General features: G+C 41.4%; 3 non-coding genes across 3 annotated transcripts; all 3 read right to left on the bottom strand.

Annotated features, from left to right (window-relative positions):
• Nucleotides 1-904: 904 nt before the first annotated feature.
• Nucleotides 905-976, bottom strand: TRNAD-GUC. The gene has a single exon. It is a non-coding gene; the product is annotated as a tRNA-Asp (tRNA).
• Nucleotides 977-2530: 1554 nt separating this feature from the next.
• TRNAD-GUC lies at nucleotides 2531-2602 on the bottom strand. The gene has a single exon. It is a non-coding gene; the product is annotated as a tRNA-Asp (tRNA).
• A 777-nt stretch (nucleotides 2603-3379) lies between these two features.
• Nucleotides 3380-3451, bottom strand: TRNAD-GUC. The gene has a single exon. It is a non-coding gene; the product is annotated as a tRNA-Asp (tRNA).
• Nucleotides 3452-21335: the final 17884 nt, after the last annotated feature.

Below are 21335 nucleotides of genomic sequence, written 5' to 3'. Positions count from 1 at the left end.
GGGATCGAACCCGGGTCGGTCACCTGCGTGACAGGCAGGAATACTCACCACTATACTACAACGACTCATAAAAAATATTTATTTCTTAACGCTCCAGATTTTACCAATCGTCTTTAGAAAAAGCGGTCCATTGTCAACGCTCTAGATTTTATCAATCGAAGATTCGGAACAAGTAATCCAAATTCAAATCCGGTGAAAATTGTCAAAAGAAAACTAAACTTATTATTGTCGGGGTTCAAACTCATGTCTATGGAGTGACAAGCGGGAATACTCACTACTGTATTGGGTCGACCTCTGAAAAATATATTATTTATTTGTAAACACACGGGAGAAAAAGGAATCCAATCCCGAATTCCAAATTCAAAAGAAAATTAAAAACAGTCTGCTGCGGCGGATAAAACTCGCAGGAATACTCACTACTCTACAACGACGACTTTCAACAATATAATATTTGTTAACACATCAGATTTTATCAATCGCCGTTACAAAAAGTAATCCAATTTTGAATGCGACTAAAATTGTCGAAGCAAGATTAAACTTGTTGTTGTTCGGGATCAAACTCATGTCACTCGAGTGCAAGCAGGAATGCTCGCCCTTGTATTACAACGACCTTTGGAACATAATAACTCGAGTCACAAGCGGAAATACTCACCACTGTACCACTACAACGACCTTTGGAACATAATAACTCGAGTGACAAGCGGAAATACTCACCACTGTACCACTACAACGACCTCTGAAAACATATTATACGTTAACACGCAAGATTTCATAAACAATTGTTTAGCCAACTTTCTTTTCAAACTTCCCTTGTTGGGGTTTGATCCCAAACTACCGGCATGACAGGTTCACCGCTGTCCAATTTCAAGTTCCGTTAAAATTACGAAAAGAAAACAACTAAAATCGCCGTTGCCGGGGATCGAACCCGGGTCACCTGCGTGACAGGCAGGAATACTCACCACTATACTACAACGACTCATAAAAAATATATTATTTCGTAACGCTCCAGATTTTACCAATCGTCTTTAGAAAAAGCGGTCCATTGTCAACGCTCTAGATTTTATTAATTGAAGATTCGGAACAAGTAATCCAAATTCAAATCCGGTGAAAATTGTCAAAAGAAACTAAACTTATTATTGTCGGGGTTCAAACTCATGTCTATGGAGTGACAAGCGGGAATACTCACTACTGTATTACGTCGACCTCTGAAAAATATATTATTTATTTGTAAACACACGGGAGAAAAAGGAATCCAATCCCGAATTCCAAATTCAAAAGAAAATTAAAAACAGTCTGCTGCGGCGGATCAAACTCGCAGGAATACTCACTACTCTACAACGACGACTTTCAACAATATAATATTTGTTAACACATCAGATTTTATCAATCGCGGTTACAAAAAGTAATCCAATTTTGAATGCGACTAAAATTGTCGAAGCAAGATTAAACTTGTTGTTGTTCGGGATCAAACTATGCCACTCGAGTGCAAGTAGGAATGCTCCCCCTTGTATGAAAACATATTATATGTTAACACACAAGATTTCATAAACAATTGTGTAGCCAACTTTTTTTTCAAACTTCCGTTGTTGGGGTTCGATCCCAAACTACCGGCATGAAAGGTTCACCGCTGTCCAATTTCGAGTTCCGTTAAAATTACGGAAAGAAAACAACTAAAATCGCCGTTGTCGGGGATCGAACCCGGGTCGGTCACCTGCGTGACAGGCAGGAATACTCACCACTATACTACAACGACTCATAAAAAATATTTATTTCTTAACGCTCCAGATTTTACCAATCGTCTTTAGAAAAAGCGGTCCATTGTCAACGCTCTAGATTTTATCAATCGAAGATTCGGAACAAGTAATCCAAATTCAAATCCGGTGAAAATTGTCAAAAGAAAACTAAACTTATTATTGTCGGGGTTCAAACTCATGTCTATGGAGTGACAAGCGGGAATACTCACTACTGTATTACGTCGACCTCTGAAAAATATATTATTTATTTGTAAACACACGGGAGAAAAAGGAATCCAATCCCGAATTCCAAATTCAAAAGAAAATTAAAAACAGTCTGCTGCGGCGGATCAAACTCGCAGGAATACTCACTACTCTACAACGACGACTTTCAACAATATAATATTTGTTAACACATCAGATTTTATCAATCGCCGTTACAAAAAGTAATCCAATTTTGAATGCGACTAAAATTGTCGAAGCAAGATTAAACTTGTTGTTGTTCGGGATCAAACTCATGTCACTCGAGTGCAAGCAGGAATGCTCGCCCTTGTATTACAACGACCTTTGGAACATAATAACTCGAGTGACAAGCGGAAATACTCACCACTGTACCACTACAACGACCTCTGAAAACATATTATATGTTAACACACAAGATTTCATAAACAATTGTTTAGCCAACTTTCTTTTCAAACTTCCGTTGTTGGGGTTCGATCCCAAACTACCGGCATGACAGGTTCACCGCTGTCCAATTTCGAGTTCCGTTAAAATTACGGAAAGAAAACAACTAAAATCGCCGTTGCCGGGGATCGAACCCGGGTCACCTGCGTGACAGGCAGGAATACTCACCACTATACTACAACGACTCATAAAAAATAATTATTTCTTAACGCTCCAGATTTTACCAATCGTCTTTAGAAAAAGCGACCCATTGTCAACGCTCTAGATTTTATCAATCGAAGATTCGGAACAAGTAATCCAAATTCAAATCCGGTGAAAATTGTCAAAAGAAAACTAAACTTATTATTGTCGGGGTTCAAACTCATGTCTATGGAGTGACAAGCGGGAATACTCACTACTGTATTGCGTCGACCTCTGAAAAATATATTATTTATTTGTAAACACACGGGAGAAAAAGGAATCCAACCCCGAATTCCAAATTCAAAAGAAAATTAAAAACAGTCTGCTGCGGCGGATCAAACTCGCAGGAATACTCACTACTCTACAACGACGACTTTCACCAATATAATATTTGTTAACACATCAGATTTTATCAATCGCCGTTACAAAAAGTAATCCAATTTTGAATGCGACTAAAATTGTCGAAGCAAGATTAAACTTGTTGTTGTTCGGGATCAAACTCATGTCACTCGAGTGCAAGCAGGAATGCTCGCCCTTGTATTACAACGACCTTTGGAACATAATAACTCGAGTCACAAGCGGAAATACTCACCACTGTACCACTACAACGACCTCTGAAAACATATTATATGTTAACACACAAGATTTCATAAACAATTGTTTAGCCAACTTTCTTTTCAAACTTCCGTTGTTGGGGTTCGATCCCAAACTACCGGCATGAAAGGTTCACCGCTGTCCAATTTCGAGTTCCGTTAAAATTACGGAAAGAAAACAACTAAAATCACCGTTGCCGGGGATCGAACCCGGGTCACCTGCGTGACAGGCAGGAATACTCACCACTATACTACAACGACTCATAAAAAATATATTATTTCGTAACGCTCCAGATTTTACCAATCGTCTTTAGAAAAAGCGGTCCATTGTCAACGCTCTAGAATTTATTAATCGAAGATTCGGAACAAGTAATCCAAATTCAAATCCGGTGAAAATTGTCAAAAGAAAACTAAACTTATTATTGTCGGGGTTCAAACTCATGTCTATGGAGTGACAAGCGGGAATACTCACTACTGTATTACGTCAACCTCTGAAAAATATATTATTTATTTGTAAACACACGGGAGAAAAAGGAATCAAATCCCGAATTCCAAATTCAAAAGAAAATTAAAAACAGTCTGCTGCGGCGGATCAAACTCGCAGGAATACTCACTACTCTACAACGACGACTTTCAACAATATAATATTTGTTAACACATCAGATTTTATCAATCGCCGTTACAAAAAGTAATCCAATACTAAATCTTTCTAAAATTGTCAAAACAAGATTAAACATGTTATTGTTCGAGATCAAACTCAGGTCACTCGAGTTACAAGTAGGAACGCCTGCCCTTGTATTACAATGACCTCTCGAACATAATAACTCTAGTGACAAGCGGAAATACTCACCTCTTTCTAAATTACCGGCATGACAGGTTAACCTGTGTCCAATTTGGAGTTTCGTTAAAACTACAGAAAGAAACAAACTAAAATAATAGTCGTTTCGTTAAAACTACAGAAAGAAACAAACTAAAATAATAGTCATTTTCGAGGATGGAACCTAGGTCACCTAAGCTACGTGATAGGCAGGAATACTGACCACTATAGTAAACTCATAATAAATAAATTATTTGTTAACGATCAAGATTTTACCAATCGTCTTTAGAAAAAGTGATCCATTGTCAACTCTCTAGATTTTATCAATCGAAGATTCGGAACAAGTAATCCAATTTCAAATGCGGTGCAAATTTTCAAAAGAAAATTAAGCTTATTATTGTCGGGGTTCAAACTCAGGTCTCTCGAGTGACAAGCGGGAATACTCACTACTGTATTACATCAACCTCTGAAAAATATATTATTTGTTAACACACGAGAGAAAAAGGAATCCAATCTCGAATTTCGTTGTTGGGAAACAAACCCAAATCATCCGATTCACCACTACCAAATTTCGAATTCAAAAGAAAATTAAAAGTCGTCGCTGTGGGGGATCAAACTCGTGGGAGTACTCACCACTCTACAACGACGACTTTCGAAAAATATAATATTGTCAACACACCAGGTTTTATCAATCGCCGTTACAAAAAGTAATCCAATTTTGAATCCTACTAAAATTTTCAAAACATGATTAAACTTGTTATTGTGTGGGATCAAACTCAAGATTTCATAAACAATGTTTTAGTCGACTTTCTTTTCAAACTACTGTTGTTGGGGATCGAACCCAAACTACTGACCACACAAGTTCACCAATGTCCAAATTCGAGTTTCGTTAAAAATACAGAAAGAAAAAAACTAAAATAGTCGTTTTCAAGGATCAAACCTACCTAAGTCACCTACGTGACAGGCAGGAATACTCACCACTATACTACAACAACTCATAATAAATAAATTATTTGTTAACGCTCGATTATACCAATCTTCTTTAGAAAAAGTGATCCATTAAACTATCTAGATTTTATCAATCTAAGATTTGAAATAAGTAATCCAATTACTAATTTGGTGAAATTATAAAAAGAAAATTAAACTTATTATTGTCCGGGGTTCAAACTCAGATTTCTCGAGTGACAAGCGGGAATACTCACTACTGTATTACATCGACCTCTGAAAAATATATTATTTGTTAACACACGAGAAAAAAAGAAATCCAATCTCGAATTTCGTTGTTGGGGAACAAACCCAAATCATCCGGTTAACCACTACCGAATTTTTAATTCAAAAGAAAATTAAAAATCTTCGCTGCGGGGGTACTCACCACTCTATAACGACGACTTTCCAAAAATAAAATATTTGTTTACAAACCAGATTTTATCCATGGCCGTTACAAAATGTAATTCAATTTTGAATCCGACTAAAATTGTAAGAACAAGATTAAACTTGTTATTGTTCAGGATCAAACTTGGGTCACTGAGTGACAAGCATGAATGCTCGCCCTTGTATTACAACGACCTCTGGAACATAATAACTCGAATGAGAAGCGGAAATACTCCCCATTGTACCACTAAAACGACTCATAAAAAATAAATTATTTGTTAAGGCTCAAGATTTTACCAATCGTCTTTAGAAAAAGTGATCCATTGTCAACGCTCTAGAATTTATCAATCGAAGATTTGAAACAAGTAATCCAATTTCAAATGCCGTGCAAATTTACAAAAGAAAATTAAGCTTATTATTGTCGGGGTTCAAACTCAGGTCTCTCGAGTGACAAGCGGGAATACTTGTTAGATAAAACCTGAGTTTTTACCGTTTTTCCTTATTCACACGATTTCAGAAAATCTCCGTTTGACCATTTGACAAAACACGTCGAATGGATCAGCAAAATTTTAGACGGAAAGTTTGTAGGGAGTGGCACAGATTTAGTTGGCCACTCTACCGTCATATTTAGAATAATTTATATTTTAAATAGGAGATTTGTTCAGAATAAATAACGGTTGAAGATCGGTGTATATCATTGCAGGGGAGCCAACCTATCAACAAACAAGTTGAATAGCTCAAGTGTTTAGAGCTTTGACCTAACATTTTACAGGTTCGAGTAGAAGAAAATGAAAAGTGTAAAAACACACACATCATGGGGCCCATCTCGGGTAGGCTCACTCACTCCTCCACGCCGTCGCCGTGATGACGGGCGTCAAGTTATCGTTGAGGATCGGTTGGCGTTCGCCGCCATATTACGATCTGTGTGCCTCTTTCCACCAAGCGCACCGCGCAATCGGCCTGGGAGTGGACTTTACCGCCATATTACGATCTGTGTGCCCCCAGAGATGCTGACATCTCTGTCCACCAAGCGCACCGCGCAATCGGCCTGGGAGTGGACTTTATTGACAAAGTTCAACTATAACGAGTGGACCTTGTTAATGCGCGTCAACCTACAGGCACAAGGGTTATGGGCATGCTGTCGAGCCAGAGAAAGGAGAAACGATTGAGGATCGGCTGGCGTTCGCCGCACCGCGCAATCGGCCTGGGAGGGAATCAATCGTTCAGTATCCTATATTGACAAAGTCCAACTATAACGAGTGGACCTTGTTAATGCGCGTCAACCTACAGGCATAAGGGTTATGGGCATGCTGTCGAGCCAGAGGAAGGAGAAACGATTGAGGATCGGCTGGCGTTCGCCGCCATATTACGATCTGTGTGCCCTCAGAGATGCTGGCATCTCTCTCCACCAAGCGCACCGCACAATCGGCCTGGGAGGGGAATCAAATCCCGTCGGGTCGGTGTACAGCGAATGCGGGAATCCAACATCGAGCAGCTACGAAAGGAGCTCTCGGAGATCTACTTTAAGGACCGGCAAATTCGTCGATGATTTTTCAATGCGGATCACGGGGCTTGCCAATAGCATCACCACACTCGGTGGCAGCATCAGTCAAGTTATCGTAGAGCGAGTGATCAGGGAGACAACGACTGCAGTCGTTCAGTATCCTATATTGACAAAGTCCAACTATAACGAGTGGACCTTGTTAATGCGCGTCAACCTACAGGCACAAGGGTTATGGGCATGCTGTCGAGCCAGAGGAAGGAGAAACGATTGAGGATCGGCTGGCGTTCGCCGCCATATTACGATCTGTGTGCCCCCAGAGATGCTGGCATCTCTCTCCACCAAGCGCACCGCGCAATTGGCCTGGGAGGGAATCAAATCTCGTCGGGTCGGTGTACAGCGAGTGCGGGAATCCAACATCGAGCAGCTACGAAAGGAGCTCTCGGAGATCCACTTCAAGGACTGGCAAATCCGTCGATGATTTTTCAATGCGGATCACGGGGCTTGCCAATAGCATCACCACACTCGGTGGCAGCATCAACGAGACAGAAATCGTGAAGAAGATGCTGCAGGTCGTCCCTGATCACCTCGAGCAAGTTGCGATTTCAATCGAGACATTTGTTGACGTGAATGACCTAACGGTGGAAGAGGTGACCGGAAGACTGCGTAACGTCGAGCAGCGGAAGAAAAACACCATTTCAGCTGTCGACAAGGAGGGTCGTCTACTCCTCACTGAGGAGGAATGGCTTGCACGCCTAAAGCTCCGTGACAACACCGGCGAGAGCAATGGGTCCTCCTCCAGCCGCAAAGACGGTAAGAAGCCATGGATCTCCCACGGGCGTATGAGCGGGAAAAGTTGGAATCTAAAGAAGGAGTCGACCAATGGCAGGCCGATCTGCTCGAACTGTGGGAAGAGAGAACACCTAAGCAGGAATTGCTGGAGCAAGCTTAGGAACAAGGAAAAGGCCGAAAAGGCCCATGTGGCTCAATCCGAGGAGGACGAGCCAGCTCTCTTCATGGTAACTGCATGTGTCCCCATGGTCGATTCCAAATCCACGGAGATGGAGGTAATCGACGACGATGTTGAACTTGAGAAAGAGCTCCAGCTGGGCGTAGCAAAGGTGGCACCAGCTAGGGAGCCAATTCAACTGGAGGAGCGAGTGTTCGCTCAAATCAGCCAGCGCGACGAGCAACACAAGGGCCGGCGATGGATCCTAGACACAGGGGCAACAAACCATATGACCGGGGCTAGATCTGCGTTCTCCGAGCTCAACTCGGGGATCCGCGGGATGGTGAAATTTGGCGACGGCTCCGTCGTCGAGATCGAAGGACGCGACACCATCCTGTTCGCCAGCAAGGGAGGCGAGCATCGCATGTTGACCGACGTCTATTTCATCCTGAGGCTCAAGGCTAACCTTGTGAGCCTGGGTCAACTCAATGAGCCAGGCTGCTTCATCTCCATCGAGCGCGGACTACTCAAAATTTGCGATAATCAACGACGGCTGCTCACGCAGGCAAGGTGCACGACAAACCGTCTTTACATCCTGGACTTAGAGATAGAGCAACCTGTTAGTCTCTCGGCCAAGACTGAAGAGGTATCTTGGAGGTGGCACGCAAGGTATGGGCATTTAAACTTTCCTGCTCTAGAAAAACTACAGAAGGAGGAGTTGGTGCACGGTTTGCCAGCAATCAAAGGCGTGAACAAGCTGTGCGACGGGTGCCTCATCAGCAAACAGAGGCGCACACCCTTTTCGTCTCGAACGTCCTATCGAGCTGATGAGCCGTTGGAGCTTGTACACGGTAATATCTGCGGGCCCATCAAGCCGGCGACCCCAGGCGGTAAGAGTCTCTTCCTCCTGTTAGTCGATGACAAAAGCCGTTTCATGTGCCTGACCCTGCTGCAAGCGAAAAGTGAGGCGGCAGAGGCGGTTAAGTGCATTAAAGCGCGAGCGGAGGCCGAATGTGAGAAGAAAATGCGAGTGTTGCGCACAGACCGAGGCAGAGAATTCACCTCGACAAGTTTCGGTAAGTACTATGACGAAATCGGCATACAACGGCACCTAACGGCGCCCTACTCCCCTCAACAGAACGGAGTGGTGGAGCGCCAGAATCAGACCATCGTCGGGACAGCAAGGTCATTGTTGGTGACGGCCGGGATGCCTGGGAGATTCTAGGGAGAGGCAGTAATGACGGTCGTCTATCTCCTCATCGGTCACCAACCCGAAGCCTTGACGGGAAGATGCCATATGAGGCCTGTTACAACAAAAAACTAGCGGTACATCATTTTCGCGTGTTCGGCTGCGTCCCATACATGAAGGTAACACGTCCCCACCTCGCCAAGCTCGATCCTAGGGGGCTGAAGGTCGTCTTCATCGGCTATGAACCCGGGAGCAAGGCGTACAGACTATATGATCCTGTAGGGGGGCGAGCTCACGTGTCTCGCGACGTCGTCTTCGACGAAAGCACCTTCTGGCAGTGGAATGATGTGATCGAGGCAGACCATAATCCAAATCAATTTACGGTGAAGTACATCGTCACCGAGCCAGAAGAAGGAGGAGCCCAGCATCAGCAGCCGTCACCGCCGCCAGCAGGTGCAACCCCTGAACTAGTGGAATTCGCAACACCACGGACTGCGGATTCGACGCTGGATGCCGATCACGATACTGATCTGAAGGCTAGGTACCGGAGGATGGACGACCTAGTAAGAGGAGTTGAACCACTTGGACTGGAAGTGCGCGAGCTCGAAGAAGTGGCCGAACTACAGGCCATCAGTGCAGATGAACCAAACACCTTCGCCGAAGCAGAAAAAGAACCCGTGCTGGCTGAAGGTAATGTAGAAGGAGATGACATCCATCACCGAAAACCAGACGTGGAGTCTGGAGGATATGCCACCGGGACACCAAGCCATAGGGCTCAAATGGGTCTTCAAACTGAAGCGCAACGAAAGAGGAGAAGTTGTGAAGCACAAGGCCCGTCTGGTGGCGAAGGGCTACGTCCAGAAGTAAGGAGTGGAGTTCGAAAAGGTATTTGCGCCAGTGGCAAGGTTAGAATCCGTTCGTTTCTTGCTGGCAATTGCAGCACATTACTCTTGGGAGGTTCACCATATGGACGTAAAGTCTGCTTTCCTTAACGGAGAGCTGAAGGAGACTGTTTATGTCCGACAACCACCTGGCTTCCTGGACAACAACAACCCCAATAAAGTATTGCGCCTGCACAAGGCACTCTACGGGCTTCGACAAGCTCCACGAGCCTGGAACGCGAAGCTCAACAGTATCTTACTGTCACTGAAATTCAAACGTTGCGCCTCTGACCATGGCAAGTACACGCACGGCCATGACAAGAAGCGACTAATCGTGGGAGTGTACGTCGACGACCTCATAATCACTGGAGGTGACATGGAAGTCCTCGGAAGGTTCAAGAAGGAGATGTCGAAAAACTTCGAGATGAGCGATCTCGGCGTGCTCAGCTACTATCTCGACATCGAAGTGCAACAGAATTCTACCGGCATCTCCATCTGCCAAAGTGCATACGCAAAGAAGCTGCTGGACACAACTGGACTTGTGGACAGTAATCCTACAAGGACGCCAATGGAGGCCCGACTCCAACTAAGGAAGGCCGGCACTACGACGACAGTCGACTCCACCAATTATCGCAGCATTGTCGGGAGTCTGCGCTATCTGGTAAACTCTCGTCCTAATCTTGCTTATTCTGTTTGATATGTGAGCCGGTTTATGGAAGCACCTAGGGAGGAACATTTAGTGGCTGTCAAGCGCATCCAGCGCTATGTAGCCGGAACCAGAGGCTGGGGTGTAAGATACTGCGCGGGGAGCGGAAAGGAGAAACTCAAGCTAGTCGGCTACAGTGATAGTGACATGGCCAGTGACGTTGATGATCGTAAGAGCACTAGCGGAATGATCTACTTTCTCTCAGGCGGCGCAATCTGCTGGCAATCAACAAAACAGAAGGTAGTTGCTTTGTCTTCCTGCGAAGCAGAATACATAGCCGCTTCGATGGCAGCAAAACAAGGGATCTGACTTGCGCGACTAATGGAAGAACTCATCGGGAGAGAAAGTGATCCACCAATGCTATACGTAGACAACAAAGCTACGATCTCCCTGATCAAAAATCNCGTCTATCTCCTCATCGGTCACCAACCCGAAGCCTTGACGGGAAGATGCCATATGAGGCCTGTTACAACAAAAAACTAGCGGTACATCATTTTCGCGTGTTCGGCTGCGTCCCATACATGAAGGTAACACGTCCCCACCTCGCCAAGCTCGATCCTAGGGGGCTGAAGGTCGTCTTCATCGGCTATGAACCCGGGAGCAAGGCGTACAGACTATATGATCCTGTAGGGGGGCGAGCTCACGTGTCTCGCGACGTCGTCTTCGACGAAAGCACCTTCTGGCAGTGGAATGATGTGATCGAGGCAGACCATAATCCAAATCAATTTACGGTGAAGTACATCGTCACCGAGCCAGAAGAAGGAGGAGCCCAGCATCAGCAGCCGTCACCGCCGCCAGCAGGTGCAACCCCTGAACTAGTTGAATTCGCAACACCACGGACTGCGGATTCGACACTGGATGCCGATCACGATACTGATCTGAAGGCTAGGTACCGGAGGATGGACGACCTAGTAGGAGGAGTTGAACCACCTGGACTGGAAGTGCGCGAGCTCGAAGAAGTGGCCGAACTACAGGCCATCAGTGCAGATGAACCAAACACCTTCGCCGAAGCAGAAAAAGAACCCGTGCTGGCTGAAGGTAATGTAGAAGGAGATGACATCCATCACCGAAAACCAGACGTGGAGTCTGGAGGATATGCCGCCGGGACACCAAGCCATAGGGCTCAAATGGGTCTTCAAACTGAAGCGCAACGAAAGAGGAGAAGTTGTGAAGCACAAGGCCCGTCTGGTGGCGAAGGGCTACGTCCAGAAGTAAGGAGTGGAGTTCGAAAAGGTATTTGCGCCAGTGGCAAGGTTAGAATCCGTTCGTTTCTTGCTGGCAATTGCAGCACATTACTCTTGGGAGGTTCACCATATGGACGTAAAGTCTGCTTTCCTTAACGGAGAGCTGAAGGAGACTGTTTATGTCCGACAACCACCTGGCTTCCTGGACAACAACAACCCCAATGAAGTATTGCGTCTGCACAAGGCACTCTACGGGCTTCGACAAGCTCCACGAGCCTGGAACGCGAAGCTCAACAGTATCTTACTGTCACTGAAATTCAAACGTTGCGCCTCTGACCATGGCAAGTACACGCACGACCATGACAAGAAGCGACTAATCGTGGGAGTGTACGTCGACGACCTCATAATCACTGGAGGTGACATGGAAGTCCTCGGAAGGTTCAAGAAGGAGATGTCGAAAAACTTCGAGATGAGCGATCTCGGCGTGCTCAGCTACTATCTCGGCATCGAAGTGCAACAGAATTCTACCGGCATCTCCATCTGCCAAAGTGCATACGCAAAGAAGCTGCTGGACACAACTGGACTTGTGGACAGTAATCCTACAAGGACGCCAATGGAGGCCCGACTCCAACTAAGGAAGGCCGGCACTACGACGACAGTCGACTCCACCAATTATCGCAGCATTGTCGGGAGTCTGCGCTATCTGGTAAACTCTCGTCCTGATCTTGCTTATTCTGTTTGATATGTGAGCCGGTTTATGGAAGCACCTAGGGAGGAACATTTAGTGGCTGTCAAGCGCATCCAGCGCTATGTAGCCGGAACTAGAGGCTGGGGTGTAAGATACTGCGCGGGGAGCGGAAAGGAGAAACTCAAGCTAGTCGGCTACAGTGATAGTGACATGGCCAGTGACGGTGATGATCGTAAGAGCACTAGCGAAATGATCTACTTTCTCTCAGGCGGCGCAATCTGCTGGCAATCAAAAAAACAGAAGATAGTTGCTTTGTCTTCCTGCGAAGCAGAATACATCGCCGCTTCGATGGCAGCAAAACAAGGGATCTGACTTGCGCGACTAATGGAAGAACTCATCGGGAGAGAAAGTGATCCACCAATGCTATACGTAGACAACAAAGCTACGATCTCCCTGATCAAAAATCAAGTTTTGCATGAACGAAGCAAGCACATAGAAATCAGATTCCACTGCATTCGAGAATGTGCAGATCGAGGGCTCATCAAAATTGATTACATCCGAACAGAGGAACAACTTGGAGACATTTTCACCAATTCCCTGGCGCGGGTGAAATTTGAAGAACTATGCTCAATGATTGGAGTTCAAATAGTAAGGTAGATATACTACAGGTTTTAGGAGGAGATTGTTAGATAAAACTTGAGTTTTTACCGTTTTTCCTTATTCACACGATTTCAGAAAATCTCCCTTTTGACCATTTGACAAAACAAGTCGAATGGATCACAAAAATTTTAGACGGAAATTTTGTATGGAGTGGCACAGTATATTTTAAATATGGGATTTGTTCCGAATAAATAACAACCTGATTTTGAATGCAGTAAGAATTCAGTTATTCTCTCTCTCCTTTTTTACTCATTTTTCATCCAAATACCAATTTCCTCTCACCGAGAATTCAGTTATTCTCTCTCTCCTTTTTTACTCATTTTTCATCCAAATACCAATTTCCTCTCACCGAATAATAAAACAATACTCACTACTTTATTACATCGACCTCTGAAAAATATATTATTTGTTACCACACGAGAGAAAAAGGAATCCAATCCCGAATTTCGTTGTTGGGAAACAAACCCAAATAATCCGTTTCACCACCACTGAATTTCAAATTTAAAAGAAAATTAAAAATCGTCGCTGCGGGGGATCAAACTCGTGGGAGTACTCACCACTCTACAACGACGACTTTCGAAAAATATAATATTTGTTAACAAACCAGATTTTATCCATCGCCGTTACAAAAAGTAATTCAATTTTGAATCCGACTAAAATTGTAAAAACAAGATTAAACTTGTTAATGTTCGGGATCAAACTTAGGTTCATGAGTGATAAGCAGGAATGCTCGCCCTTGTATTACAACGACCTCTGGAACATAATAACTCGAATGACAAGCGGAAATACACTCCATTGTATCACTAAAACAACTCATAAAAAAAAAAACTATTTGTTAACGCTCCAGATTTTACCAATAGTCTTTAGAAAAGGTGATCCATTGTCAACGCTTTAGATTTTATCAATCGAAGATTCGGGACAAGTAATCACTTTTCAAATGAGGTGCAAATTTTCAAAAGAAAATTAGGCTTATTATTGTCAGGGTTCAAACTCAGGTCTCTCGAGTGACAAGCGGGAATACTCACTACTGTATTACATAGACCTCTGAAAAATATATTATTTGTTAACACACGAGAGAAAAAGGAATCCAATCCCGAATTTCTGTGTTGGGAAACAAACCCAAATCATCCGGTTCACCACTACCGAATTTCGAATTCAAAAGAAAATTAAAAATCATCGCTGCGGGGGATCAAACTCGTGGGAGTACTCACAACTCTACAACGACGACTTTCAAAAAATATAATATTGGTTAACAAACCAGATTTTATCCATCGCCGTTACAAAAATTAATTCAATTTTGAATCTGACTAAAATTGTAAAAACAAGATTAAACTTGTTATTGTTCGGGATCAAACTTGGGTCACTGAGTGACAAGCAGGAATGCTAGCCTTTGTATTACAACGACCTCTGGAACATAATAACTCGAATGACAAGCGGAAATACTCCCCATTATACCACTAAAATGACTCATAAAAAATAAATTATTTGTTAACGCTCCAGATTTTACAAATTGTCTTTAGAATAGGTGATCCATTGTCAACGCTCTAGATTTTATCAATCGAAGATCGGGACAAGTAATCCAATTTCAAATGCGGTGCAAATTTTCAAAAGAAAATTAGGCTTATTATTGTCGAGGTTCAAACTCCGGTCTCTCGAGTGACAAGCGGAAATACTCACTACTGTATTACATCGACCTCTGAAAAATATATTATTTGTTAACACACTAGAGAAAAAGGAATCTAATCCCAAATTTCGTTGTTGGGAAACAAACCCAAATCATCTGGTTCACCACTACCGAATTTCGAATTCAAAAGAAAATTAAAAATCGTCACTGCGGGGGATCAAACTCGTGGGAGTACTCACCGCTCTACAACGACGACTTTCGAAAAATATAATATTTGTTAACAAACCAGATTTTATCCATCGCCGTTACAAAAGGTAATTTAATTTTGAATCCGACTAAAATTGTCAAAACAAGATTAAACTTNCCATCGCCGTTACAAAAGGTAATTTAATTTTGAATCCGACTAAAATTGTAAGAACAAGATTAAACTTGTTATTGTTCGGGATCAAACTTGGGTCACTGAGTGACAAGCAGGAATGCTCGCCCTTGTATAGCAACGACCTCTAGAAACTAATAACTCGAATGACAAGCGGAAATACTCTCCATTGTATCACTAAATCGACTCGTTAAAAATAAATTATTTGTTAACGCTCTAGATTTTACCAATCGTCTTTAGAAAAAGTGATCCATTGTCAATGCTCTAGATTTTATCTATCGAAGATTCGGGACAAGTAATCCAATTTCAAATGCGGTGCAAATTTTCTAAAGAAAATTAAGCTTATTATTGTCGGGTTTCAAACTCAGGTCTCTCGAGTGACAGCGGGAATACTCACTACTGTATTACATCGACCTCTGAAAAATATATTATTTGTTAACACACGAGAGAAAAAAGAATCCAATCCCGAATTTCGTTGTTGGAAAACAAACCCAAATCATCCGGTTCACCACTACCGAATTTCGAATTCAAAAGAAAATTAACAATCGTCGCTTCGGGGGATCAAACTCGTGGGAGTACTCACAACTCTACAACGACGACTTTCGAAAAATATAATATTTGTGAACAAACAAGATTTTATCCATAGCCGTTACAAAAAGTAATTCAATTTTGAATCCGACTAAAATTGTAAAAACAAGATTAAACTTGTTATTGTTCGGGATCAAACTTGGGTCACTGAGTGACAAGCAGGAATGCTCGCCCTTGTATTACAACGACCTCTGGAACATAATAACTCGAATGACAAGCGGAAATACTCCCCATTGTACCACTAAAACGACTCATAAAAAATAAATTATTTGTTAACGCTCCAGATTTTACCAATCGTCTTTAGAAAAAGTGATCCATTGTCAACGCTCTAGATTTTATCAATCGAAGATTCGGAACAAGTAATCCAATTTCAAATGCGGTGCAAATTTTCAAAAGAAAATTAAGCTTATTATTGTCGGGGTTCAAACTCAGGTCTCTCGAGTGACAAGCGGGAATACTCACTACTGTATTACATCGACCTCTGAAAAATATATTATTTGTTAACACACGAGAGAAAAAGGAATCCAATCCCGAATTTCGTTGTTGGGAAACAAACCCAAATCATCCGGTTCACCACTACCGAATTTCGAATTCAAAAGAAAATTAAAAATCGTCGCTGCGGGGGATCAAACTCGTGGGAGTACTCACCACTCTACAACGACGACTTTCGAAAAATATAATATTTGTTAACAAACCAGATTTTATCCATCGCCGTTACAAAAAGTAATTCAATTTTGAATCCGACTAAAATTGTAAAAACAAGATTAAACTTGTTATTGTTCGGGATCAAACTTGGGTCACTGAGTGACAAGCAGGAATGCTCGCCCTTGTATTACAACGACCTCTGGAACATAATAACTCGAATGACAAGCGGAAATACTCCCCATTGTACCACTAAAACGACTCATAAAAAATAAATTATTTGTTAACGCTCCAGATTTTACCAATCGTCTTTAGAAAAAGTGATCCATTGTCAACGCTCTAGATTTTATCAATCGAAGATTCGGAACAAGTAATCCAATTTCAAATGCGGTGCAAATTTTCAAAAGAAAATTAAGCTTATTATTGTCGGGGTTCAAACTCAGGTCTCTCGAGTGACAAGCGGGAATACTCACTACTGTATTACATCGACCTCTGAAAAATATATTATTTGTTAACACACGAGAGAAAAAGGAATCCAATCCCGAATTTCGTTGTTGGGAAACAAACCCAAATCATCCGGTTCACCACTACCGAATTTCGAATTCAAAAGAAAATTAAAAATCGTCGCTGCGGGGGATCAAACTCGTGGGAGTACTCACCACTCTACAACGACGACTTTCGAAAAATATAATATTTGTTAACAAACCAGATTTTATCCATCGCCGTTACAAAAAGTAATTCAATTTTGAATCCGACTAAAATTGTAAAAACAAGATTAAACTTGTTATTGTTCGGGATCAAACTTGGGTCACTGAGTGACAAGCAGGAATGCTCGCCCTTGTATTACAACGACCTCTGGAACATAATAACTCGAATGACAAGCGGAAATACACTCCATTGTATCACTAAAACAACTCATAAAAAAAAACTATTTGTTAACGCTCCAGATTTTACCAATAGTCTTTAGAAAAGGTGATCCATTGTCAACGCTTTAGATTTTATCAATCGAAGATTCGGGACAAGTAATCCAATTTCAAATGAGGTGCAAATTTTCAAAAGAAAATTAGGCTTATTATTGTCAGGGTTCAAACTCAGGTCTCTCGAGTGACAAGCGGGAATACTCACTACTGTATTACATCGACCTCTGAAAAATATATTATTTGTTAACACACGAGAGAAAAAGGAATCCAATCCCGAATTTCGTTGTTGGGAAACAAACCCAAATCATCCGGTTCACCACTACCGAATTTCGAATTCAAAAGAAAATTAAGAATCGTCGTGCGGGGTCTCAAACTCGTGCGAGTACTCACCACTCTACATCAACGACTTTCGAAAAACATAATATTTGTTAACAAACCAGATTTTATCCATCGCCATTACAAAAAGTAATTCAATTTTGAATCCCACTAAAATTGTAAAAACAAGATTAAACTTGTTATTGTTCGGGATCAAACTTGGGTCACTGAGTGACAAGCAGGAATGCTCGCCCTTGTATTACAACGACCTCTGGAACATAATAACTCGAATGACAAGCGGAAATACTCTCCATTGTATCACTAAATCGACTCGTTAAAAATAAATTATTTGTTAACGCTCTAGATTTTACCAATCGAAGATTCGGAACAAGTAATCCAATTTGAAATCTGGTGCCAATTTTCAGAAGAAAATTAAGCTTAGTATTGTCGGGTTTCAAACTCAGGACTCTCGAGTGACAAGCGGGAATACTCACTACTATACTACATCGACCTCTGAAAAATATATTATTTGTTATCACACGAGAGAAAAAGGAATCCAATCCCGAATTTCGTTGTTGGGAAACAAACCCAAATCATCCGGTTCACCACTACCGAATTTTGAATTCAAAAGAAAATTAAAAATCGTCGCTGCGGGGGATCAAAATCGTGGGAGTACTCACCACTCTACAACGACGACTTTCGAAAAATATAATATTTGTTAACAAACCAGATTTTATCCATCGCCGTAACAAAAAGTAATTCAATTTTGAATCCGACTAAAATTGTAAAAACAAGATTAAACATGTCATTGTTCGGGATCAAACTTGGGTCACTGAGTGACAAGAAGGAATGCTCGCCCTTGTATTACAACGACCACTAGAACATAATAACTCGAATGACAAGCGAAAATACTCTCCATTGTATCACTAAAACGACTCATAAACAATAAATTATTTGTTAACGCTCCAGATTTTACCAATCGTCTTTAGAAAATGTGATCCATTGTCAACGCTCTAGATTTTATCAATCGAAGATTCGGAACAAGAAATCCAATTTCAAATGCGGTGCAAATTTTCAAAAGAAAATTAAGCTTATTATTGTCGGGGTACAAACTCAGGTCTCTCGAGTGACAAGCGGGAATACTCACTCCTGTATTACATCGACCTCTGAAAAATGTGTTATTTGTTAACACACGAGAGAAAAAGGAATCCAATCCCGAATTTCGTTGTTGGGAAACAAACCCAAATAGTTCGGTTTTCCACTACCGAATTTCGAATTGAAAAGAAATTTAAAAATTGTCGCTGCGAGGGATCAAACTCGTGGGAGTATTCACCACTCTACAACGACTTTCGAAAAATATAATATTTGTTAACAAATCAGATTTTATCCATGGTTTGTACGAAAAGTAATTCAATTTTGAATCCAACTAAAATTGTAAAAACAAGATTAAAATTTTTATTGTTTGGGATCAATCTTGGGTCACTGAGTGACAAGCAGGACTGCTCGCCCTTTTATTACAACGACTTCTTGAACATAATGACTCGAATGACAAGCGGAAATACTCTCCATTGTATCACTAAGACGACTCATAAAAAATAAATTATTTGTTAACGCTCCAGATTTTACCAATCGTCTTTAGAAAATGTGATCCATTGTCAACGCTTTAGATTTTATCAATCGAAGATTCGGAACAAGCAATCCAATTTCAAATGCAGTGCAAATTTTCAAAAGAAAATTAAGCTTATTATTGTCGGGGTTCAAACTAAGGTCTCTCGAGTGACAAGCGGGAATACTCACTACTGTATTGCATCGACCTCTATCCATTGTATCACTAAATCGACTCGTTAAAAATAAATTATTTGTTAACGCTCTAGATTTTACCAATCGAAGATTCAGAACAAGTAATCCAATTTGAAATCTGGTGCCAATTTTCAGAAGAAAATTAAGCTTAGTATTGTCGGGGAACAAGTAATCCAATTTGAAATCTGGTGCCAATTTTCAGAAGAAAATTAAGCTTAGTATTGTCGGGTTTCAAACTCAGGACTCTCGAGTGACAAGCGGGAATACTCACTACTATACTACATTAACCTCTGAAAAATATATTATTTCTTAACACACGAGAGAAAATGGAATCCAATCTCGAATTTCGTTGTTGGGAAACAAACCCAAATCATCCGGTTCACCACTACCGAATTTTGAATTCAAAAGAAAATTAAAAATCGTCGCTGCGGGGGATCAAACTCGTACGAGTACTCACAACTCTACAACGACGACTTTCGAAAAATATAATATTTGTTAACAAACCAGATTTTATCCATCGCCGTAACAAAAAGTAATTCAATTTTGAATCCGACTAAATTTGTTAACAAACCAGATTTTATCCATCGCCGTAACAAAAAGTAATTCAATTTTGAATCCGACTAAAATTGTAAAAACAAGATTAAACATGTCATTGTTCGGGATCAAACTTGGGTCACTGAGTGACTAGAAGGAATGCTCGCCCTTGTATTACAACGACCACTAGAACATAATAACTCGAATGACAAGTGAAAATACTCTCCATTGTATCACTAAAACGACTCATAAACAATAAATTATTTGTTAACGCTCCAGATTTTACCAATCGTCTTTAGAAAATGTGATCCATTGTCAACGCTCTAGATTTTATCAATCGAAGATTCGGAACAAGAAATCCAATTTCAAATGCGGTGCAAATTTTCAAAAGAAAATTAAGCTTATTATTGTCGGGGTACAAACTCAGGTCTCTCGAGTGACAAGCGGGAATACTCACTACTGTATTACATCGACCTCTGAAAAATGTGTTATTTATTAACACACGAGAGAAAAAGGAATCCAATCCCGAATTTCGTTGTTGGGAAACAAACCCAAATAGTTCGGTTTTCCTCTACCGAATTTCGAATTGAAAAGAAATTTAAAAATTGTCGCTACGAGGGATCAAACTCGTGGGAGTATTCACCACTCTACAACGACTTTCGAAAAATATAATATTTGTTAACAAATCAGATTTTATCCATGGTTTGTACGAAAAGTAATTCAATTTTGAATCCAACTAAAATTGTAAAAACAAGATTAAAATTTTTATTTTTTGGGATCAATCTTGGGTCACTGAGTGACAAGCAGGACTGCTCGCCCTTTTATTACAACGACCTCTGGAACATAATGACTCGAATGACAAGCGGAAATACTCTCCATTGTATCACTAAGACGACTCATAAAAAATAAATTATTTGTTAACGCTCCAGATTTTACCAATCGTCTTTAGAAAATGTGATCCATTGTCAACGCTCTAGATTTTATCAATCGAAGATTCGGAACAAGCAATCCAATTTCAATTGCGGTGCAAATTTTCAAAAGAAAATTAAGCTTATTATTGTCGGGGTTCAAACTAAGGTCTCTCGAGTGACAAGCGGGAATACTCACTACTGTATTACATCGACCTCTGAAAAATGTATTATTTGTTAACACACGAGAGAAAAAGGAATCCAATCCCGAATTTCGTTGTTGGGAAACAAACCCAAATAGTCCGGTTCACCACTACCGAATTTCGAATTCAAAAGAAAATTAAAAATCGTTGCTGCGGGGGATCAAACTCGTGGGAGTACTCACCACTCTACAACGACGACTTTCGAAAAATATAATATTTGTTAACAAACCAGATTTTATCCATCGCCGTTACAAAAAGTAATTCAATTTTGAATCCGACTAAAATTGTA

Source organism: Cucurbita maxima, unplaced genomic scaffold (genome assembly GCF_002738345.1).
Source record: "Cucurbita maxima cultivar Rimu unplaced genomic scaffold, Cmax_1.0 Cma_Scf00133, whole genome shotgun sequence".
Classification (NCBI taxonomy): domain Eukaryota; kingdom Viridiplantae; phylum Streptophyta; class Magnoliopsida; order Cucurbitales; family Cucurbitaceae; genus Cucurbita; species Cucurbita maxima.
This window is presented reverse-complemented; position numbering and strand designations above follow the sequence as displayed.